The following is a 21,934-nucleotide window of genomic DNA, read 5'->3' as shown; positions in this document are numbered from 1 at the left end:
AGCTCATGTTGCCAACAGTTATGCCTTAACTCTTTTATGTGACAAACATGTCTGCACACCTGGCAAGTAGCGAGCTATGCTCTTAGACAGAGGTGGATTGGGTTACAAGGAGGGACCAGTGCCGGCAAAGTGTCAGGAGGGATATCTGAATTATTTTTTAAGAAGAAAAGCTTCAAATGGAAAGTGTAACCCAATGCTTTCTAAATGTGGAGCTGTGCTTAAAGAGCAGTGCTATTTGGTTTCTCTCTACTTTAGAGAAATTTAAATCCTCAGTAAATAAATCCTGCTCTTCAAGTACTGAACAGATGGAAATCACCTGATCAAGATTTAGAGAAGCTCCTGCTGCACTATCCAAGAGCAGGAGGAATGGGGAAAAAGCCAAAGTTGCTAAAGGAGAACTAAAGCTCAGCCTCTAGCACCAGAGATTACAAGGAGGTCAATTCTGTCCTTGGGTCAAACTCAGTCGAGCTGAGATAGCCTGAGTGTAAGCTGAGAGCAGAGCCTCACCTTCCTGGAGGAAGATCACAGCCAAAGCAAATGCGCTTTCCTGTAGTAGAAACAGCTACTTTCAGAATAAGAGTCTTTCTCACTTAGAAGTCTACATGCATGACAAGCATAGGCTTAGCAAAGACAGACAAGGGAAGAAACCTGGGAAAACAGAAAATTAATGGAAAATTTTTAAAGCACCTAATGTATGTGGAAAAATTCTTTCATGTTCTTGTGCAGTTGTGATCTCTAGGCACAGGTGTGAGCACAAACACATTCCTCTGCAGTGGAGGCTGTCAGCATGGAAGAGGAAGTAAAACCATTCATGCTGATGAAATGCACTTCTAAAAACTACTGGCTGGGACATGTTCTTATAATATTTGTGATTGAATACGATCAGGTCTTTGGTCAGAGAAGTAGCAGGGATGTGGCAGGGCTCGTGCAGAGCTGATCAGAGTTCTTTCAACAAACCGTTTGGGTTAGGGTTTCCTTTTTTTTTTTTTTTCCTGGAAAGTACCAGTCAAGCAAAAGCAATCCCAGTCCAGCAATTCAGCTGTGCTTTCTCACTCTGAGGAGTTACTGGAACAGAGACTCAAACCTGCATCAGTGACACTGAAGGTGAATGCTCAGACTTGCTGGACTGTAGAATCATCTCTCATTAAGTTTAATCAATATTTACTTATTCCTACAAATTGGAACAGTTCAGGAGTGACAGAAGAATCTTCCTTTTGAGTGACCAGTTCCTAATAGTTAGAACACACATGTGGTATATAGAAGCTCAGGTTTTGAGTCCTTGCTTTGACCCATTCTGGACAAACTTGAGTCTGTGAGGTGTGGAAGATCCCAACCATGAAGCTTACTGGCTAATTCATTGTCAGGCCTCTTCTCTGCTCTCCTAGGAAAAAAAAAAAAAAAAAAAAAAAAAGCAGAAGATGAAGTTCCTCCTCATATGGTAGAGGACCATTTGGAATCTCCCAAATATCTGATAGATAGAAAATCTTTTACACTCCACTTGTTCTTGGCAGGAGCACAAGAACATATTTATTCTAAGCACAAGTGCTTCAGGTGCAGGGTAGCTAGGACCAATGCAAGGTCCTATCTTGCAAAAAACATACTTACATGTCTGGGATAAACTCAGCCTTCTGTAGAGGGCTCTGGAAATGGCTTCTGTAGTATTTGCTTCATCTTTAAAGCCAAATAGGTGTTTAACTTTTTCACAGGAAGACCTGTTCCCTCCCATCCTGTGCCCCATTTTACTTTAAATAGCAATTATCTTCATTATTTTATCTGCCATCACTGTTTAAGATAAAAGTAGTTGGGGATTAAAACTGGGAAAGAACGTGCAGAGGTATATAACAGTGCTACAAGGCACACAGACACTGAACTTATTCTGCATACTCTTATGGCCCTTAAAGACTATTGAAAAAGGGCCAATAGAGGTCCCACAAGAGTAAGGGGCCTTTAGTGTATTCTTCATGTTTCTCCCACAGATAATTTGGAAGAAATACAGTGTACTGTTGTATGCCCCCAAAGTAAAATTACAACCAGCTGATGGAACTATCTCAGCAGCAACAACAAGAGTCAACTGAGAAAGGCAGGGTTTGTTGCCAAATAACACAGATTGTTTATAATGAATATAAACAATTACACTGCTGACCAGATTCCCAGTACACTTCCATCCACAGAATATGCAAAATACTGCTTTGGCACTGGTCTCCCAAATATTTGCCATATATTGAGCATTTTCAATGAATGAAATTCAGTGGAAACGCAACAGAGGGAAATCCATACCACACTGTTCCCATTCCCCAGCATTTTTTTTGTTCCACATACTTATTTTTGCCTTTCATATTATAATCCCACCTAAGCAAAATGCTTCTTGATCCACCATGATCTCTCCCTAATTCTTTGATCACACATTGACTTTTCTTGTCTTCTCATGTAACAGTTTAACATGGAGCACAGACAAGAAGACAAGGGGAGATGTTGTGGGAGCAGATACCATCACATTGCAGCTTCCTTGGCTATACTGATAAATCTTGCCATTTTATTTCTTACCTCTTTCTCTATCACAGCTTGTTGCACATCTTGACAATATGACCCATCCTCCCAGAGCTGAGACCATATGTAAACTGGTGATAGTACAAAAGAAAGGCTTTCCACTGTAACATCTACCCAAGTGGACTGAGCCTGGACACCAACAAGCATTTATCTGAAAGCAGAAACTTAAGAGGTTTCTAGTGCACTGTAAAATTTAAACCCTCCTATGGGACAGTACTGAGGGAACAAAAGTATCCACAACAAACAAGAGAAGAATCTTGCAAAAGAAAACTCCTTTTAAAGGTCTAGTGATAGAAATATATTATATATGATGTTAACACAGGTAATTTGCAAGAGGGGTCCATAAATCATCATTTCAGTGGGTCATGAACTTCAAACTGCATTCAGCTCAGCAATTTCATTAGAGCAGAATAACCTTATTTCCATACAAAGAGCAGTCACAGTGCTAATTATAAAGTAACAAATTATTCTTTTGTTTCAAAACTTATTAGTACTATCACTGACAGATATGGAGAAAAACAACCAAGAAAAGCTGGCCTTTCCAATGTTCTCTGCAGAGGGGAAGTTGAAGAATGAAGATGATGGCCCACTCACTGCAGTTTTCTGCTGGCATCAAAGGAATGTATTCTGCTGGCAGAAGATAAGTTGCTTGGCTTATTACTGGAGTCAAAAGCAAACTCTACGTATACCAGTTTGGAGCACAACTTCTCTCAGCTGCTTACAGATTTCAGTGCTGTAGCTGCTGAATCACATTGAGATGCAAACACCTATCAGTCAGTACTAGGCCACTCAATGTCAACTGCAAAAATAGCATTCCTGACTCATAATTGCCTCTGACAAAGTTTTTTAAATAATAAACAAGCTGATGTTTCCCAGTTGCTCCCTATATAAAATAATCATAGAATCACACAGACTAGCTGAGGTTGGAAGATACCTCTGGACATCATCTAGTCCAACCCCACTGCTCAGAGCTGGATCAGCCAGAATAGGCTGACAAAGCTGTGTGTCCAACTGGGTTTTGAGCACCTCCAAGGATGGAGACTCCACAACCTCTCTGGGCAACCCGTTCCAGTGTCTGACCATACTCATAGTAAAAAAACAAAATGGGTTTCCTTATGTTTAAATGGAATTTATTCTATTTCTGTTTGTGCCCATTGCCTCTTTTCCTTGGGCACTGCTGAGAAAAGTCTGGCTCTGTTTTCTTTACATCCCCCTCATCAGGTAATTTATACACACTGGTAAGATCCCCCTGAACCTTCTCTTCTCGAGGCTGAACAAACGCAGCTCTCTCGTTGTCTGGAAGATGCTCTAAGACCTTAATCATCTTCTAGCTCCTTCACTGGACTCAGTCCAGTATATCCGTGTCTTCCTTGTACTGGGAACCTCAGCACTGGATACAGTACTCCAGATGTGGTCTCATCAGTAAAATACATCTGTTAACTATTGTATCCTTAGACTGTATTCACATACAGTCACATGTCTTCATTTTATTTTCCTTAGAAAGCTGCTCTTATCTCCAGAATGTTTTTCTTGTAAGGAACAAGAATTAGAATAGCACAATTACGCAAAAGATAGCTTTTCTCTGTTATTTCCTCAAACCACTCCCACTAACTTCATCATGTGTTAGGAAGATATCTGATGGGTGAGTTGTGGATTAAAGCTGCATTCTAGAAAGCTGTATTTCTGATGCTGCCCCACCATCTTACTGCTACCTCTCTCTGCCCATTTCCACCTGCCATCCCACTGGGGTCAGGCAGTCAGCAACAGGCCCTGACGTCCTGACCGTCATCTCAGCTAAACTGACTCTTAATATTGAAGAGGTTTCCAGATTTTCAGTTTTATTGAGTGCAGACCCAGTTGTGCGCTTACCAAAGCTGATGACAGTGACATTGACTTTATCAAAAACAGGACTGGGCCTATGATGCTGTGATTAAAGTTTCAGGTGAAGATACAAACTCTCTTGAAAACAACGAACTGTCATACAATATTGAGTGCCAGCCAATCAGTCGAGTTATTTTCTTGTGTGCCCTGTAAAACACTGTATGACCTTGGGTGTAGCAACATATGAAAACTAATGATCAAGTATGATACATTTGAGTCTGGCCTTGAAAATCTGCAGCTACTGCAGCTGTGGGTGCCTTACACTAACTACATCCTGTTTATAAACAGCCAGCACAAAAATGTCATTTTTCTGATTTGAAGCCATTTGCTGTAGCCAAATATGTATTTCACGATAACAAAAGTGTCTTAGCCAGTTAGAATTCATTTCTCTCCCCCTGCAAATAAACAGTAATCAGCTTGTCCATTGGAGGCAGTTGCTCAGTTTGTATATGCAGCTCAGTCTCCCTCCTGCTATGAATATGCAGATCTCTCCTCTCTCATTAGTTTCTGAAGTGCCTCTGCTCACCCTGCTTGCTGTAGCTGGCATTTCTGAGCTGTTTGGGAGACAATACCACAGCTTATCACCCTCTGCTAAAGACAAAGATAACTGTAAAATTTACATAGAAGAAGAAAACCCGTACCATGCCACAAATCAAATAAAGCTGACTTGAATCTTGTGTCATAGCAATGGATTTTCAAAGCTAAGAAAGAGTGGTAAGAAAGCACCTCTTGCAGATGGGTGGCTCATCTATAAGGACTGGATCAGGCAGTAACTTTGTTCCATGCCAAGAAACCTGGTGGAGTGCTTTTGCAGGGCTGGATCTGAGTAAGGCACATTCTCAGAAACTTAAGTTTATTCAGTATATATGCACAGGCCTTTGCTCTCAATAGAATAGTCTGCCTTCACAGCTCCAACTGGTGCTATGCCTTCCATGTTTTCCTGGTTTATTTTTAATAAAAGATAGTTTAGCAGTCTGCATTAAGTTCCAAAGCTTAAGTTCCAAAATATATATTTGTGTTATAAAGAAAACCTGAATCCACAGCTTGTGGGCTTGTATGCAGGCTGCATGAGCAGGTTAGTGAAGGGTGTATACATGCTGATCTTGCAGAAATTTACATCTGAGTGGAACCTCTCTCTCTCACTCATTCATTCATTCATTCATTCATTCATTCATTCATTCATTCATTCATTCATTCATTCATTCATTCTCTATCTCTCCCTCCCTCCCCTCTAGTAGTCCCAAAGAAGTGTTTGTGAACCCACAAGATCAGTTAACAAACCACTACTGTGGTTTAAGACACCACTGCTTTACTCTCCCCAGTTACCAGTCCAGTATCAGAAATGTCCCCACATTTATTCAGCAGAATGGTCTCCAAGGCTTCTCCCTGTTTTTCCTCTAAGCTGTCATGGATTTAAAACGACATTAGGTTTAAATAGTTTAAGCAGGTGGTTAAGCCGGCTGCCTAATTTTGCCCAGAGAGCACAGGGAAGAGGCACGTGAGCTACTCTGCCAGCAGAGCGCTGGGGCAGCGATGGTTGGCAGAGGGGCGGTAAAAAGCAGCTGGGCCTGGTAATGAGCATCAGCACACAGGAGGGGATGCGTGTGCTCGGCCTGAGCACCTGGTCCTGCACCAGCACTGCTGCTGGCAAATGACTCTGCCCAAGCAGAACCCCAGCAGCCCTGGGACAGGTTTGGAAGTCCTCTGGCACATCTCATCACAGGACTGGAAACTCTGGTCTCAATCAGGAAAACTGCTCAGATCATTAATAATTCCAGTCTACATCAGTGGGCCTTAAATGAATGTTCAAGGCTTAGCCATCTGCAGATGAAAGGGAATATGTCCATGGAATTTCAGTAAGCCACAGAACTTTTCACTGAAGTTGCACTACCGAACGCTCACACAGCCTGCTCCATCCACTCCTTGGTGGGGCACAGCATCTGACAAGCAGGTGGTAACAAACAGCTTGAGGAAATTGCTGCATCTGCTTTGTTAAGTGAGCATGTGTCTGAGCCCTGAATCCATCTTTCAATCAAGGTTTTAATAGGAAAATGTAATCCTGAAAATGATATTTCTGAATGGGACCCAGTAAGGAATACATGGAAAAGTAGACATGGTTTAGAGTGAAATCAAAACAAAAAGTCAGTCAAAGTGCTGTAAAAAAGTCACACGGTGCTAAAAGCAATCATAATTGCACCAGTCAATTATGAAACTGTAAATTGAAGTTTGAAACTGGCCAATCTCCTGTCTAGTTTCACGTGCAAGGTTGAGTCTAGCTCAAACAAAATCAACAGTAAAGCAAAGAAAAATCATGGGAAGACATGATTCAAGTGTTTACATTGCCATCCCTTTCACTGGGCTATGACAAGAGAGAGACTAGAAAAAAATAAATTGTAAAATACAATCTTATCTTGCTATTCCCCTTTCAGGATTGATGAGTAATAAAAGCAATTAGCCAGAAATGTTTTTAAAACTTGTCAAATACATTATTTGAGAAATATATTCATAAATCATGTATCTAGTCACAAACTGTGTGAGCTCTGAAAACTACCTCATCATTTTTAAACAACTTGAAAATCTCATTTCATCCATTGATGAATCACCTGCCTACATTAGCAATAAACTGGCACAAGCAAGACAGAGACATTTTTATACTTCACATCATATGAAGTGCATTTCAGGACACTTATACTTTGCTTTATTTGAGCAAAGGCAAAAAAGACATGTGTGTGTGTGTTTTAAGACAGTGGATGCATGCACATAGGTTTGGGGGAATTCTCTACACCTGTGCAAGTTCCTGCATTGGTTTCTCTGCAAGGATTCTCCTCTGCATAGGGAGCTGTGAAGGCCCCTAGGCACAGGGAAAGGTGAATCTCTCCTCTTGAGTGATCTCGAACCAATCTGCAGCATCTTAATTAGGAAAAGACCTACTTAGTTCTTTAGGCACCCAGAAGAAGAAATTATTGTAGGTCAGACTTTACATTCTTGTGAACAGCAACTTTAATCTTAAGCAGTCAGGTAGCTCCATGCAGACAGCTCATGCCCAGAACCTGTGCCACCTCCAGTAACCCCAATGCATCTCCTTTAGAAGGCGGCCCTTCCTCCACCCACCCAGATGGCACTCATTGGGGTTGAGAAGCTCATTGCCCTCTCATTCACCTTCCTCCTTCTTGCTGTAGACCTTGACAACAGCTGAATTTGATAAAAATGAGAAGATCTTTAAAATCATATTTATTTAACTGTTTGTGTAATTTTAAGAGTGCTTCTTCTGCACAGTTAACTGGCAGTGGCTTTCAGACCTGGTGGACAATTCATCTGGAAACTGTTTTTTGCCTCATATACTGGTCATGTCCATGCATCGTCACTTAATTAGGCTGAAATTAAATAAACAGATCCAATCCAATTCTCCAAGGTTATGGACTCCTATCTGTGTGCCGGACTGTAGTAACTGGTTGCTTTGCACTGCCAGAGGATGTAAATTGTGTGCTTGGTTTGGTGCCTACACAGTGTGTACTGAATTCCTGTGTGCTCCTCAAGGAGTCCCTAAAATATGGCCAAACCCAGCTTCACCAGATACTGCTCCAAATGAAAAGTTAAATTCTCAGTTCCTTGCAGTCTGAAATACAGTCAGTCATGATACATCTCTGAATCACGGTCAGTTCATGGTGCTTCTATTATCCATTATCAGTAAGCTGATTATACTTTTCTGCTTTTTTTTGCCATATACTCAGTGGCATTTGCAGATGAGCCAGCTGGAAGTATGATGTCTTAGTGAGGGAGAAACAGTTCACAGAGATGCACTGGTTTTCACAAAAATTTCAGCTGAAAAAGATTTGGATCTAGGAAGAGGGGAAAGAGAGGAAGAAAAAAGAAGTCCTTTATTCAAAATTAAATACCTGAAAGCATTGCTTTTTGTGCAGAGCTGAGTGGGAACCCACTATTAAGCCTCAGAAGTTGCTACAAAATTGAAGTATTCCCTGCTGGATTATTTTCTCCATTTCACAGACTGAGAATGTCAGGTCTTAGCTGAAAGAGAAACTCAAGTCTTCCCATCTTGAAGTCAAGGTACACACTTTCTCTTGCTTTCTCCTAAGCTTTGTTTCGGCTTATCTCTATTAATTCACAAGAAGCCATACCATATATTAATAGACAAGTTGGCCTTGGAATTTATTTTGCAAGAGATTTTGTTATTGCCTCATAAACACAGAGGTCCCTTAAATTGTCATCAAAATACATCACCATAAAATTACTGAAGCAATAGAATAAAAAAAACTACTTCAAGTATTATGCTGCGCTTCTGTGAAATTCACTGTACTTGCAGGGATCTAAGAGCTTTGCCATATTCTTTCACTGATATGGGTGGTCCAAAAGAAGCAATCACACTTTTGGCAAAAAATTATTTAATTTCCATTGGACTGTTTGCTCCAATCTAGGAGGACCATCTTAACTCTTCTTACAAGCAGCCATCACCAACTGCTGTTACTCACTACTTTGCACCTTAGATGGACATTTATGTCTGACTAAAGTAGCTGCAATTTATATGTGAGTAAAGCAGGCTCTTGATTTGGAAGCCCTTTTCATGGGTGTAGATAACAAGCCCAAGGCAGCAGCAAATCCATCCCAGGAGATACAGTTAGTCCATTTCAGGGAGAAAGGGAAGGTAAACTTTGATTATTGTGATCTGTCCTGGCTAGACCTTAAAGGCTGTGTGACACTTTGCAGGACAGGAGAATTTTGGTTTTGCTGAGCCATGATGCCGTGTTTCCCAGTCTTGGTGTGCAACATGCAGTGCAAGCAGAGACCCCTATGCACGCTGCAGGTGGAAGCATTTCCATGAGGCTTCCTGCATCTTACTTTGTGAAGGGTTTTGGGAACCTCCCAGATGTGCAGACACAGATGATGTTATCATATGAGCACTGCAATTCTCGGTAAATAAACTGTTGGTAAATGGCAGTACCAAATTAAATGGCAATAAAGCTTTTGTTGTTTCAGTTTTATGCAGGTTTTAAGACAGAATCTGTGATGAACTGCATTGTGTATGCTTGCACCAAAATAAAGAGGGCAGCATAGCATATAAATAGTTTAGCGTTAGACTGGTATCATTTTCAAATTATGACTCAGTAACAGAGTTTTACAGAAATTTGATTACAATTTTACTGCATGGAGTACTCTTTTGCATCTGTTTCACAGATATCCACCTTTTAAATTTTATTTAATTTGTATTGATTTTTCCTGCACTTTCATAAGCAGGCATCACACATCTGAGCACACACAAAAAATGATTACTTAAGTGATGATTTAAAAATAATGGATGTACATTAGCACATGAATGATTAATTCCTTTTTGTGAGTACAAGCATCCAGGCTATGGCTGAGTAAAATATTGATGGTACAAAGGAAATGAGCTGTTTCTTAATTTAGTTTTGTTCTGGTAATGTGTAACTAATGTTGTTTCCTTCTAGCAGTATGCATTTAGTGACCCTTTTAAATTTTAATACCTAGTGATAGCTAAACTAATAGCTTCATGGGACATATAAAAGGGGATTTTGAAAAGATGCAGATATAGTTTACATGCATTAATTTGAGACTCTCTGCAACACATTCAATACAAATAGGTACTACAGAAGAAACTAGATAAACTCTCTACACACGGGATGGCATTTATGCTTTTTTTGCGTAAGACACATTGAAATGTGGAGATTTCATTGTCATATTAGTCTCATGAGGCTGTGGCATACAATTCCCAGTTCATCAAGGCCTGATGCTCTTGTGACGCACTTGAGAGTATGGGGATTTGTCAGACTAGTACAAAATGAGAGCAGGACAGCTCTTACCAGCTGATACTTGGGCATATGTTTACACTAAATGTAGTGGGACCTGAGCATGGAGATTAACCCTGTGCTGGACTCCTACAGCCCAAGTCAGAGATACCTACATTGTAGTTTCTCACTGTTCCCACAGCTGTTGAGGTGTTTCTGGAGGTTTTTGCCATGACTACAGCATCCTGAAATGCCACTGGGGAGAAAGGCACTGAAAGACAAACACTACTCACATTGGTCCTGTCCACAACTTCATTGCAGAGCATGGCTCATCCATCCAAAACTTAAACCTGGTGCCCAGTCAAGTAGAGCATTATGGGCTCAAAATCAAATAGAAATGTTTTGAACACTCTGTAGATGTGGCTGGGCAGCAGCACATGTGAGGGCACAGGTTATGGTAGAGCACAGCTACAGGCTTTGACGTTCTCAGATGGGAATACAACCTTGTTACTCAAGGTTGATATACAGACTGAATCACTGGCTCTGCCTACCCACTGCCCATCTGTTAGAATGGCACTTTGCCCACCGACATGGTGACATGCCAGGTTTCATTTGAAGTAGGTGCCTTCTAACAATGGGTTTAGAAAGCAGCCTGTTGAAGACAGCAACTGACACTTCTTTCTTCAATAGGCTATTTTTGGAGAGGGAACACTTGCTGGCAGCAAGTGCAAAGGGCCTAAATCGGCTTCTGTTAGTCAGCTGCAAAAAAATCTCATTTGCTACAGTAACAGAAGGTTTGGGCTAAAAAGTAAAACGATTGCTTCCATTTGCACTTGTTGGTCTTGCATGGGTATGTTTATGGTGGTTACTTAATCCCACTTTACCAAACTGCATGGCAACTTACAGGTGAGAAAGGAAAAGGAGGGAGAGGAACAGTGTATTGCTTTTGAGACAAGAAAGGGTGCTTTTTTGTTTAATTTTAAACCATGATCCTTTGATATTTTCCACTGCTGCAATGGATATTATACGGTAATCCTGCCAGGACATTTTATGTGAGGAAGAGTTTGAGGGTTGGTTCCCCAGGATGACATTTGAAAAATATAGTTCACATTTTTTTTCCTTTGGCAGCTGGAACAAAAGAGGGATCTTCATGCAGTCGCAACAAAAATCAACAGGCTTTCTGTCATCAGGTCTTTTTGAAAGGGTTTTGAAGATCCTAGAGAAAATGTAGACTTTGGCTCTGTTGAAAGTCCACAAAGTGGTGTAGATCAGAGAGCAAGTTAACGCATGCAGTTCTCCCTGGTGATATTCTGGATACAGAGCAGCCCGGATGGCCAGCAATCCCAGGAACACATGCACACATGCTATCCTGATCCTTCTAGGATGGATTTTGAATCTAAATTGTCAGCCTGACATCAGTGCCATGATATTACTGATGGGCAGGAGTGATATATAATCCACCTTGCAGAGAGCTACTCGCTTGGATCTGTAGTAAGGAGTGATATGGCCTAACATCCCTCTTCTGACATGTCCAAAGCTCACCTGAGCTTGAGTCCTGGCAATGTGATGTGATGGGAGTCCCAGCTTGACTATGACTCTGACCTGCTCTCTTGTCACTTGTCCGAGCATTGGACAGTCTGCTTTCTCCCCTCCCTCTGCCTCTACTGGCCTCCCCTGACTCCACTCCCTTCCTCATTGCTCTGCCAGGACAAAGCTTTGTCCTACCTGGCAGCACCCTCCAAGCCTGGGGCAGCGCAGGGGGACTTGCCAGGTAGCAGGGTGCCAGCTAAGCCGGTGCTTTTGTGCAGCTGGGTCCCCCGTAGCACGTATGGAGAGTGTTTTTGTATGGTCTGGCTATAGGAGGAGGTGGAGACCTTTCCATCTCTCTCTGGTTTGGTGTTGAGCTCTTGGCCTGATGCACATATATGGCTAATGATGACAGGGAGAAAAAGGACCAACTAGGCATTCTCTGCCAGCATACAAAGTACACCTGCACAAAATAAACAATCACTGAGATTCTTCTGAACACAGGAAGTTATTCAGGCAGCATCAGAAGTACTCAGATAAAATATCCAACTCTGAAACAGCTTTTGATAGGAAAGCTGAGAATAACCTGTAGTTATCTTTGGCTACTGGACAGTAGAGACTTTATTATAAAATTATTTATTTGCTGTAATAGGGCTGCAAAAATTCTGGCACCTTTTTATGCAACTAATTTTAAAAAGTCAAATATATAAAAGGAGCTGGAAAACTTTGGCTGGAGCCACAAATAGTGTTTCTTCCATTGCTTCCCAGATAGAGAACCATTTTTTGTGTCCTCTTATCCACAGACACAGAAAAGAGGAGATCTGTAGCTAACAGCCACAGCAGCTATGACTGCATCACTCCAAGAAGCAGAGGGAATAGAGTGCCTGCAGCATTCTCTGTGCTTGCCAAGAATGGAGATGTCATGGCTTACTTTTTTTTTGAGCCACGTCAGATAATAGTGTTGGCATTCCTACCTGAGCCTGTTTTTCCAAGTCAAGCACCGTCCAGAGGATTTAGTAATAACTTGATCACTGGTTGCTTCTTTGTTGTATATTTTTGCTATGTTAATTCTTCCAGTATGTGCTGCAAATAGACGATTTTGTGGTATAGAATAGGTGCCATTGCTAATTTATATTGCCTTGGATCCAAAGTGCTTTCTACACTTTTGACCCCACACACACCCCTCTTCTAGACCAAACCTCCTCCCTGACAGCTCCTTTGCATGGCTGTTTCCTGCATGACTTGTCACAGACAATGGTATTTCCCCAGACTCCATGGAGCTTTGCATCACTCAAGATTAGTGGGCTGACATGCAGAGTCATACAAGCGGCTGGCAGACTGTGATCAGTGAAACAATGTGGGGATGAAATGGGCTACCTATCTCATTGTCACCTGCAGTCACCTCAAAGGTGTAAATATGTCATCTTGCACCCACCAAAGAAAATAAGTAAGATGTGTCCCAGGATCAGTAATACGAGGTGGCTCTCAGACATGGTGCACCATTTCAAATGTTGATGGGAGGGAAGAAGTAGCAGTAATTCCAAAGGATCAAAGCCACCTGCACTCACTTTTGCCTCTTAGTTTTGATAATGTAGTATATAGAGAATAATAACTGTTTGTACTCACCCTCTGTAAGTGGAAATTTTTCTTCTGCACTAACATGCAAAGCACAGAACACAGAAAAGCAAATCTTTCATGGAGGACTCTGTCATGGCTACTCGGTAGAAAGGATTTTGCAGCCCACAGCTAGCACATAAAAAGGAACACTGAGACACACCAAAGCTAGAAGTAATTTTTCAAACAACCTGTAATATTAGATAAGGCAGTAAGTGTTGAAAAAATAATTAAAGGTATCCACCTATGCCTCAAGAACAAAATATCCTAGGCTAAAGTCAGATACTGAGATGTTAAGGGGCATACAATAAACAGAAACTCAAGTTAACATGCCGAAGGCAGCAACTGCTGTCATTACTGATTGTATGTGGGCTATGAACTTTCTGTATGTGTCACAGAGGTAAAAGTAAATAGTTTGATCATCTTTCTTCAAACCTAGGATGAGAGTCTGCCCTCTTGCTGGGTAGGAATGCACTGGAGAAATGCGGCAAGACTTCATTTCAGAATTCAAGCAGATACAAATTTACAAGCAGTTTGTTTACCTTTCTATTCTTAGTGATACTGGTACTATTTTCTAAGCACCCTTCCTACATCAACCATGAACAATGTCTGTCTGATCCTTTACAACTGTTTTGCTGTCACCCAAATGAGGCAGGTTTTTGGCTCCTGAGTCAGTGTTAGGCTGGACAGCTGCTTAGCTGTGACAGCTCAAGGAGCTACCTCAGACTTGCCCAAGGGAGAGTCAGATTGTACTAAATTACATTCTCAGAGTCTTATTTAAGGCTTTAATCCATGGAGTTATATTTGGTGTGACAGTGAAGAAGCAAGGTTTATGTGTGTCTGTGGATGTGTCTGTGTGAGTCTATACATGCACGCATGCCTAATAGCTTGTTTTCTCTAATAATAAAACCTCCATGATTATAAAATGTCATTAGCTGGTACCTGTGGACTCACCTTTGTGTAGGATGTGATTGTTGGTATACAAACCCAAGCTGATTCATGTTGGATTTTATGGACTCTGGAATGAGTAATGTGATACTAATCTATAGATAAACTAATCTGCTGGTATTTATAACCAGTGAGCAATTGCCTCGCCCCTTAACTGCAAGTTTTGAGATCTGAAAGTTACAGTAGATAGTACTTTACTGTAGCTCTGAGCTGTTTGGGAACCTGTATGAGTGGCTACATTTCTAAAGGAATTTTTGATTTACCTTAAAGAAAACATCACTCTTGTCTTTGGTCATTCTTACTGAGTATTTTTTGTTCTGGGCCAGGACAGAAAATGCTTAAAGTCTGAACTCAGTGAAGTAAGTAAAAAGATAAAATTATCATCTGTTCCCATCCTACATTATATCGTAATTTACACATAAATAACGGTGAAATAATAGAAAGTTCTCAGGCCTGTTCCTGTTCTGAAGGTCACTGGGTCTCCTTTGGACAAGGGGGACTCATCACACAGAATCAATTACAGGATTAGGTAATCCCCTAAAATGGGACTGAAAAGTGATTTTCTATAACAGAAGTTGCTATATATAATATAAATAGATAACATTAAGTGTCTTGTCATCTTGTGATTATGTGCCATGAACATAGATTTGTTACTAATACGTCTTTTCATCTGTCTATGCCTGAAAAAGGCAGCACATTTTACTACTAGTGAGGAAAAGTGTAGGAAAACACTGTGGATGGTGAATCTGTCCTGAGTAGCAGTGTTACAAATGAAATTTTGGAAATTAAAATTGTAGACTGTGAGGAAGATCACCCAGTAATCTTTGAAGTATGCCATTAAATCTAATTACAGTATTTTGTTGACATTACTTTAGATGTTTGAAATTAATTCCCCATTAAATGATAGGTGATGTAATATACCTAACTGAAAAGCTAATCATTGTACAGAAAATGGAGTTTTCTTGCTTTCAGTGATTCCTGTAGACATTTAAAGTGCTGAGGGGAGTTAATAACACCTGCCACTATATACCTGGTGCCAAAGGGCACCATGGCAGTGCCTTCAGCTTGGCTTTTCTGTTCCCAGCTCTCTGCCCTGTACAGCTGTCCCTCTCCGTGATTTTTTTTTACAAGATTTTTCTTTTGCAAGGACCAGGAATTAATCACATTTTACTGTTACAGTGATGTTTGCAGGAAAGTGCCATGGCCAGAATTGTTGGCCTGAAATAGTTAGTTTTTCAAAGTTAAGTCTGATGGGGAGCTTGCAGGCAGGAAAGACCAGTTATACAAGACTGTGCCCAGTTATGTTTATTGCTTGAATCCCTTTTATTAGCTTTGACATACAGTCATCAGGATTTCACTTTAAGCACATTTCAAGTAGTAAAATACACAGGACAACATATTACAAACATTGTTTCTATGTCTTTTCTGTCTTTGCTGACACTGGGTTCTCTCTGCCAGCCCCACAGCCTCAGCAGAGGAGGAATTTCTAGCCTTCCACAGCCTCAGGTTCATCTGCGCAGGATCCCACATGATCCCCACTGGCTCACCCACACAGTACATTGCCAAAGCATTAAAAAAATTATTTGTTTTCCAATTATTTTATTAATTACTGGCACATCTCCTCTACCTCCCCAGAGGTAGATGGGGGAATTGGAGAGCCAGCATACTGAATTTCAGTCAGACTTTTGCCTAAGTAAGAACTGAAAGCAGCTATTAGATTTATCATTTAAATTTTCATTATAGAGATAGTGTTCTGTATGCTTCTCAAGGTAAAGTCGTCAGATGATGGTGGGTGGGTATGGAATAGCACTGTGGACCCGTTTCTTACACCAGCCGGGAAGATAAATGACAAGATTGGAAGCATATGCACATGCTGATCCTATACAGAGCCAGGATAAAGTTGCCAAGTTCGGATGCACGGCCCATCAGTGTTAGCAGAAAATTATCACTACGCCTTCAAGTGACAGGCATACAACCTGAGATTTCTACACATCCCTCTAAATGAGGAGGCAGATTAGAAAGATATAAAAAAGAGAGAACAATGATGTTAAATTGAAGTTTTGACAGTAAAAAATACTTTTAAAACAACTCTCAACACAGTACCCAAGAAGATGCTAAACAAAAGTGTTGAAACTGTTTTGTGTCTTCCTATATTTTACAAAATGCTAATCGCTTAGAAGAACCTCCTGTAATTTTCTGACAAAGGTGAAATAGAGGGTTTCACATCATTTGGAAAATATGAGAACATTATTTTCTTTCCTTTAAGCCTTATAAAGAACTACATTTATGTGCTACCTGAACTGGATACTATTTACAGGGATAAAATTACAATGTCTTTTCTTGAACTTACCACTCTTTATACAGTACTTGACTTATAACCAATTATTTGCCTGTATCAACACAGCACAGCTTGTTATATTAGCAATTTTCTATTTTTAGCCTATTTGTGTAAATCATGAGCAACGATGTTCTGAAATGTCTCACTTCTGACTTGCGTTGATACTGCTACAAGCTCAGGATTCAGAGAAGGAAAATGGTTGGCACAGTTTTATTGCTTTGCCAGCCAAACATCGGGATTTTCACCAGTATTTCCCCAGGCAACCAGGTTTAGCATGATTGAACAGGGATAGGATCTAAATGCACTCCAGGCAGATTAAAGACCCATCTTCCTGGGATCTAAACCATGGGGTATGAGGGTGAACAAGTGGCTACAAACAGGGCAATAAGTACAGTAAGGGTTCGTGGAGATAGGCTGCTAAAGCCAGGAACCATAGGCATCCATCTAACAGAGGTGAGCATTAGAATACATGTAATTCTGCATTGTGCAGGCTAACAGTGGAATACCATAATGAGCTATCAGTTTCAGCTTATGTGGCTTTAACCCTGTTCCGGTGATGAGCTGTGAAGCATTTTAGCTTGAGCTTCCTCTTTTCTACATTTATGTTCTTAAAAATCGAAAGGAGAGAATTCTTCACCAATCGATACGGATGAAAAGCCTGTTTTTCTTGGAAATCTTTCTACATTTATTCACATACTATACATGCCTGCCCTGCCCCATGCAATGGCTCCCCAGATATTGAGAAGGCGCGAAGGCACATAAAACCAGAGCTGTATGGAAATAACTTTTCTAGGTTGTTAATAGAAACTAATATTGGGCAGACTAATATTTACCCCTGCTATGGGAGCATTACTCATTGAAGAGCACCTTAAATTGTCCAACTGATTTTATGTACTCATAATAAATAAATTCTATTCTCTTTTATTATCAAACTTAATTACGGTCAAGGTAAGCCGTAACATCCACACTTTGCAACTTAGATTTAAGGATAGCGAATATAAAAACTGTGCATGTCTACTTCATCAGAAATTATATATCCGATCCATATTAAATTACCTACCAATTCCTCTATACAGTGTCATGCAGCAGGCAGATGTCTGTATGCACTGGTGAAATGTGGTGCTTTGGGGAGGAAAAAAAGAGAAGGGAGGAGGGAAATATTTAGCTAAAATATAATGACTCTTGGGTTATAACATCATCACATCCTGGCACTACTGTGATTTGACCATCCTTCTGTAACTGACGTTTGCTGTTTTTATTGGAAATGACACAGCTTAAATGAACATGTCCTCAAAATATAAGTTTCACATTTCATTCGGAAGCCATCGTGTCCATGCATTAGTGTGCTGAGTCACTCATTCAGCTCTGGCTCAGGCAGAGGGAAACCATCGATACCATTTTCCTCCACACATGGTATTTCCTAGGGATGCACCATTTGAGCAAACTTTCCTGGGCAGCCATGCTCTGAAGGTCATTTCCCAAACGTGCAAATTGACCTGCACTGTGTGCCCTTGCACTTTCTTACCAAATCATCATGTGGCTGAAATAGTGATTTTAATGAATGCTTGTGCTTGGGAAATCAATTTGGCCTTGGTTATAAACCCAGTGGAGCCATTCAAGCAGGATGAAATATCTGATTTAAACACATATTAGTTTAGTATTATCCATATTTTAATGAAGCAAAACCTCAATTTTTTGTTCTAACAGATGGTGGTTATTATATCTGTATGTAAATTTTGAATATTTTGCTTACATTTTCGAATCCGTGAATAAGTGTTGCTTAAGTCTGTAAAACACTTAGAGGGTGAAAAGTCCTTTAGACAGAAGGAATAATTCATAAGCTATACCTATGAGACAGGGTGAGTAGGTGCTCTCATTACCATCTTGTACACAGGGACAGTCCCCTCCTCTTCGGAGCCAGAGCTGGTCCTCGGGCATTCCTGGCTCTTGGGCTGACACTCAGACCATTTTATTGTGCCTCTGTACTTTCAGATTCTGCTGATGTGTTTCTTTTACAAATCAATCATTCTAGGGGTAATTAACATTTAAAAGCCAGGTTTCTTTTAATTCCATTAGTATATTTGTGACAAGAAATGTGTTGGCAGAATCCAAAGGTTAAGAGTTACAATGAAGAACAAGCTTCAGGATAAATGAAAGTTAAGGCCCAAAATAGTCTGACAATACCCCATTAATCTGCACACTATTGACACAATAGTGGTCTGTTGTGTCAATGAGGATTTAAGAAGCTTTGCAGCACATGTTACTGATAGTTTATCATATCAATAGGAGCCTGCATACATTTGTGTTCAAAAACCTGTGGCTGTGTAATTCCCTGACTGCACACATATTGTAAGCGCACATACTTTAAATCGTTACAGAAAGTGGTTTCTAGCCATGCAGCAAATTTTGAAACTATAATAAACTACCATATTTAAGTGTAGACACAAGATATTAGTCTTGGCTAAACCAAAATACTCCAAAATGCTGTACTTCAAACTGAAACCCTTGCCCTACAGGAATGCAATCTAATTCTCAACATTGTGTCATCTGCCTAATTGAAGCAGAAGGAGATTTAAACCATATTAATCTCTTATCCTGATGTACGGAAGCCTTGAGTCAGCTTGTGGCTGAGATATATAGCGGGGAAGTGAGGTCCCTTCTTCCAAGCAGCCCCTCTCAGAGCAGAGGGGAGTGTGTAGCCCCATCCCAAGCAGATGCCCCTGTGCCATGCCTCCCATGCCCCGGCTGGAGGGATAACCCAGCAGCATTGCTGAGGAATTTCTATGTGCCGGTCACAAAAAGGATGGATCGAATGAAAATACAGGTGGATCTTCTAGGACTGCAGTTTTCATGGCTGGCACCACCATCAGGCATTTAAAAATCCAAGAAGCAAATCCCATATTTGTAATGCCCTGGTGCGGGCAGCTTGTGCCTAGGTACCCGTACCCTCTGTAAACCCACACAAGAGTGGGTCTGCTCCGAGTGTCTGACTTCCAGAGGAAAGGTCACAAAGCCCTTCTGTGAACCGAATCCTTCTCTTTGAGGCACTCTAAGCGCATTTGTCCTCAGCTTGCAATTTGATTCCTAACCAAGCGAGTAGTCTCTATCACAGCATTTTCATGCACTGTGCAAATTTTGATGGTTTTCAGATTAGAGCTGTTCCCGAGAAAGAGAAAATAATGGCCTTACACCTTAAACCAGGCGGCAGCTCCTGGGGTGCAACACAGCCGCGCTGTGTTTGCCGTGAGGAAGCTGATCATGATCTCGCCTTTAGCCTGTCACCACTAGCAAACATCAGAGAGAGACAGCCAAGGGCCTGAGTTGCCAAAAACGTCCTATTCCCATGGCTGAGAGATTTTGTTGGCACCATCTCTAAAGAGAATTTACTATGGGCCAAATCCCGGCGCCCTTGCTTAGATGAATCAGTTCTCAAGAGGCAGTGCTCCCGCTGCGAGTGGTGCGTGCGTAAAAACCTGCAGGATCTGCCCAAAATGTTGCTTGGGAGTATCGAGCATTTGTCTTTCCGAGGGGCAGCAGCAGCGCTGTGGGGGCGACCTGCCCAAGGACTTGCTATGGCAGCAGTGCACACCTGAGGGGCAGGAATTTGGGAAATGCATGTGAATGACAGAGAGGTTTCCCCACCAAAATTCTCTAAATTATTTTTACTCAGAATTTTTCTGATTTCCCATAAAACAAGCACAGATGATAGAGTTTGGTGAGTAATCTTTTTTTTTTTTTTTTTTTTTTTTCTTTCCCCCTTGTGGGGGCATCCAAAATATTTCATGGCACTTTAAGCCTTAATTAATTTATCTTTCATGTGAAGAGAAATGAACTTGTGACAGCTATTTCCTGGACTTCATTTCTGGGATTAAACCCTTTGTTTAATATCTGAGGGGATTTTGGACAGGCTCTTAAAAAGATGTCATTTCAAGGACATCCCCCCCCGCCCCCCCCCCACACGCGAAGTGCTCGTCTGCAAAATCGAGACTCATTAGCCTGCAAAATTGCATTGCTAGCAATGACTTTTGCTTTCGAAGTAGCAATGAAAATTTCTGTATTGAGGAGCGAACGTAGCGCCGGCGATGAACAAAAACGTCCTCTTGATGGCTGCGCCCCGGCTGTTTACCGCCGCGGCTGCGGAGGCGGGATGGGCGCGGGGTCGGAGGGGGTGGGGGGGCAGGTTTCCCGAGATGGTTTGGGGGAGTAGAACTACAGGCGAAGTTTGCCGGAGCTCCGCGCCCACCGCGGCGGCCGGGGCGGCTCGGGGGCGGCGGCGGGAGCGGGGCCGCGCCCGGCGCTGCCCGCGGCGGGGGCGGGCGGGGGCGGGGAGCGGCCGAGGCGGGGCCGGGGCCGGGGCCGGAGCCGGGGCCGCCCCGCCGTGGCGCGGCTCGGCGCGGAGCTCCGCCGGGGGCGGTGAGAGCCGCGGCGGGGGCGGGCAGCGGGAGGGGGAACCGAAAAGTTGACCGCGGTAGTGGCGGAGCGCGGACCGGGCGCCGCCGCGGGCGCGGTGTTTGCGCGGAGGCGGGGGGGGGGGGCGGAGGCGGAGCGAGGCCGGGCGCGGCGAGGGGCGGGCGGGCATAAATACATGAAAGGAGGCGGGGGGGGGGGGGGGGGGGAACAGGCAGGCGGGAAGGGGTGGGCTCTGCGCGGCGCGCCTCCCCCGCGCTGGCTCGGCAGCGAGCGGAGCGCCGGGATGGGGCGGCGGGCAGGGGCCGGCGGGCGGCGGAGGAGGCGGCAGCAGCAGCCCCGCCGGCGGGCAGCGGCCCTGGGCAGCGGCAGGTACGCGGGGCTGTGACCGCCGGAGGAGCCGGCGCTGGCTGAGGAGGGGGGAGCCGAAGCGGAGCCGTTTGGTTTGTCCCCCCTGCGGGGTGCTCGGGGTGAATTTGGGCTGGGGCGGCCCCGGGGGCTCGGCGCTGCCGGCGGGGCGGGCGCCCAGCGAGCCGTGATTTACGGGCTCCTCGGCAGTAGCCGGGCGCTGGGAGGCACAGGGAGCTCTGTTTCGAGCTCCCCATCAATTATGGATGAAAACAAATACTACAGTCAGTTCTGGATTATCCCCGTGCAGAGGCAGGGGTAGCTCCGCTCCGTCCTCCTTGCCTCCTGGTGCAAACAATGCTCCGCTCAGGTGTAGCGCAAAGAAACTTTTTTTTTCTTGGGAGGGAGCGTTGCAGGGGCGTTTCAGCACTGCAGAAACCGATACAGCAGCTTTCAGGGAGTAATTAGAAAGGGTCTAAAGACTTTTTTATTATTTATAAGTGCTGGATGGAAATGAAAGGTCACACAGATATTTCTAGGTGGATATTATGCCTGTGTTTTAAAG

At 42.7% G+C, this 21,934-nt stretch overlaps 1 protein-coding gene across 15 annotated transcripts in view; it reads left to right on the top strand.

The window, feature by feature from the left end:
• Positions 1 to 21,934, top strand: part of SEMA6D (semaphorin 6D) — a 406,629-nt gene that overhangs the window by 353,844 nt on the left and 30,851 nt on the right. Inside the window, exon 1 of one of the 15 annotated variants that reach the window (XM_032983033.2) lies at positions 20,977 to 21,027. The exons of 13 other annotated variants lie outside the window; for them this stretch is intronic. The gene's annotated coding sequence lies outside the window, so the exon portion shown is untranslated. Of the gene's footprint in view, positions 1 to 20,976; positions 21,028 to 21,252; positions 21,394 to 21,934 lie in introns of those variants that run through there. One more of the 15 variants, XM_042803909.1, reaches the window with a different exon arrangement.

The sequence above is a fragment of the Tyto alba genome, unplaced genomic scaffold, assembly GCF_018691265.1.
Source record: "Tyto alba isolate M040663 unplaced genomic scaffold, T.alba_DEE_v4.0 Super-Scaffold_41, whole genome shotgun sequence".
Classification (NCBI taxonomy): domain Eukaryota; kingdom Metazoa; phylum Chordata; class Aves; order Strigiformes; family Tytonidae; genus Tyto; species Tyto alba.
This window is presented reverse-complemented; position numbering and strand designations above follow the sequence as displayed.